Consider the following 3,157-nt stretch of genomic DNA (forward strand, 5'->3'; position numbering starts at 1 on the left):
CAGGACATTGTGAAGGCACCTGAGCCCGTGTAGAGCTGTCCTCCACAGCTGTGGCTGAACTTAGAGGTGGACCAGGGGCTTACGGTGCAGACACCACAGGCTACACACACTGGAAGCTTCCTGAACAATGTTATGAAGTCTGATAGAGAGCAACAGGGAAATAAACGCAAAAGGAGCAAGACATGTGAATGAGTTTACCTCACCCAAACTGAAGTATGTAGTCTTTCACACTTCTACCCAGAAGGCATTGGAGAAAATGTACTGACTTCTGAATCCTGCAAATTTGGGTTCAAATCCTGGCTGTGCCACACTGAGAGTTTATAACCTTAGGCATGCCACCAGCCTGCTCTAGATCTCATTTTCCTCAAGTGTATAATACTTACCTTACAAAAATGTTGTACCCAAACCCCTTGGGACATGGTAAGCCCTTTGTCAACATACGGCAGCTCTCAACAAAGGCACATTTTCTTTTTTTTAGAAATGTTTTACATTTTATTTTCTTTTTTATCTTTATTGTTGAAAGTATTACAGCCCTAACTGGTTTGGCTCAGTGGATAGAGTGTCGGCCTGTGGACTGAAGGGTCCCAGGTTCGATTCCGGTCAAGGGCATGTACCTGGGTTGCGGGCACATCCCCAGTAGGGGGCGTGCAGGAGGCAGCTGATCGATGTCTCTCTCTCATCGATGTTTCTAACTTTCTATCCCTCTCTCTTCCTCTCTGTAAAAAATCAATAAAATATATTTAAAAAAAAAAAAAAGAAAGTATTACATATGCCCCTCTTTTCCCCCCGCTGACCCCTTCTAGCCCACCCCACCCCTGTCCTTCACCACACTATTGTCTGTATCCATGGGTTATGCATACAAGTTCTTTGGGTGATCTCTTCCCACCTATCCCTGCCTTCCCTCTGAGATCCAACAGTCATGCTTCTATGTCTCTGGCTTTATTTTGTTCATCAGTTTAGTTTGTTCACTAGATTTTCCATACTCTGAGCTCCAGGCTGTCTCTGAGGGAATGTGGCTATTGCACCTTCTCTAGACTAGAGGTGCCTGACATTCTGACACTTTGAAGGCCAGTCCAGATAACCATATGGCCTCTGCTGTCCTCACCCTCAGAACCTTAAAAGAGCCACTTCTTTTCCTAGAGATTTGGTTCTCACCATTCAGGAGGTACACAGGAAGCGGATTTGAGTGAGATATGTAAAATTCAGGTATTAAAAGAAAATGGAAGGATGTGGGGATGACCAGTCTTTGGAGAACTATCCTGCCCTTTTCCCTCAACTACTAAAGACAAAAATGCAAGCTTCCCCCTATGCATTTTACTGTTTCATAGTCTGTGTTCCCATTCCTTTGGGTGAACATGGTAATAAGCAAACTCAGATTCTAGAGGTGAGTGTCCCTATGTGTCAAACCCAAACATCTGTGTTCCTCAATTGGGCTAAAAACGGTGCTATGTCTGTAAAACGCATTTTAAAAACTTATTTATTGTTCTTATTTCAATTATTCCCATAGTTTCATCCCTGCTACTCCTCAACTTTTCAACTTTAAATGACCTAAATTTTGACTTTTTAAATCTAGACTAAAAGGATCATGTGCTTTCATTTAAAAACTTTCTTCTCCTGATCTGCTTTGTCCTGGGGGGCTAGGGTTGAACATGAACCCCCATTTCAGCCCTAGTATCCAGACAATAGGTCTGCAGAAGAACTTCCCTGGGAAGAGCCAAGGAAAGAGTCTGGGCTGGGAGTGGAGAGATCAGAGTTCTAGTGTGGCTCTGCTGTGAACAGGCTGTGTGACCTTGGGCAGGTGCCTCACCTCTCTGGGCACCAACTTCCTGTTCTTTAAGGTGTGGAGCTTAGACAGGAGGTGCTCTGAGAATCAGTGGATGTAATCCTTGGGGGCTTAGGCAAAGGTCCCTGGATAGCTGGGATTTTCTGAGCCCCGCCATGGCGTCCCTGGCCTGGCGAGGGGCTCCCGCAGGGCAGGATCACATTGCCCCAGATTCCAGGACTCGCTGCGGCACAGACCCAGGATCGGGTGACAGATCCATCCAGGCTGGACTGGCTCAACTTCTCAGCTACAGCCGCAACCATGGGGGCTGGAAAACCAGAGCTAATGCAAGCCAGCTGGAGGCTAGGACAAGATTGATGAAGGACAGGGAGAGGATTTGGCCAGGGGGTTGGTGTGGCTAGAGCATAATTAGTCCTGCCTGCTTCCCAGAGGCCCCCAAGCTGGGTAAACCTCATTAATTGGGAAACCCCAGTGGGGAATTCCTGTTCATGACCCAGAAAAGGAAGGGCTCCTTAGGAGTTAATTAGTAGTGAAAGTCTTTAAACTATTAAATCACTGAGCACCTGTTTACCTACAAACAACTGATATGTCAATTATCTGACCATCGAAGCAGGCCCCCTACGATAGTGATTACCAACCTGGTGATCCTAAAGGTCACCTAGGAGCCTTGTTAAGCATCAGTCTTCATAGCAGTGATCTTGATTGGTCAGCCAAGGGTGAGAACTACTGTCTTAAGCCATCCACTAGCCCAGGGTCTCTTGGTCCAATCTCAGTGGCTATGCATATGAGTAAGCAAAAAATGATACTACTGCTTTTGCTTTTTCTATAATTTATTTAGCATTTAATATATACCAAGAATAATGGTTGGCTTTTAGAATGCATTGTCTCTTTTAATCCACATAACATCCATTTGCATTAAGGTAACTCAAAGGATTTAAAGGGTGGGGGGGGGAACTAATTAGAAATAATAGTAAGTGACAAAGATTATATTTGGTTCCAGATCTTTTTATTCCTGAGCTCAAATCTTGACTTTTTCAATGATCCCAAAAGCCTTTCCTGCCTTTTAGCTGGATAAGGCAATACTCTGTTAGGCTTTTAAGGACAGACATAGTGCTATTAAAGATACTATCCATTACACAGACAGTAAAACCAAGTCCCACAAAGGAGCCATTAATTGATTCAAAGAGTCCAGGTTTATGGCTTCCACACCTGGGCCATTTTCCATTACACAAGGCTATCACCTGGAATTGTGAACTAGAAGGAAGGAGAGAGAGGCCAGTCTCCAATGCTAAATGTCAACGTGTGTATCCTGATATTCAAGATGCAGAATGATTCATTTAGGAGCACTGGGCTATAATCACAGCCACACCACTG

Source organism: Plecotus auritus, assembly GCF_963455305.1.
Source record: "Plecotus auritus genome assembly, chromosome: 9".
In the NCBI taxonomy this organism is placed as follows: Eukaryota; Metazoa; Chordata; class Mammalia; order Chiroptera; family Vespertilionidae; genus Plecotus; species Plecotus auritus.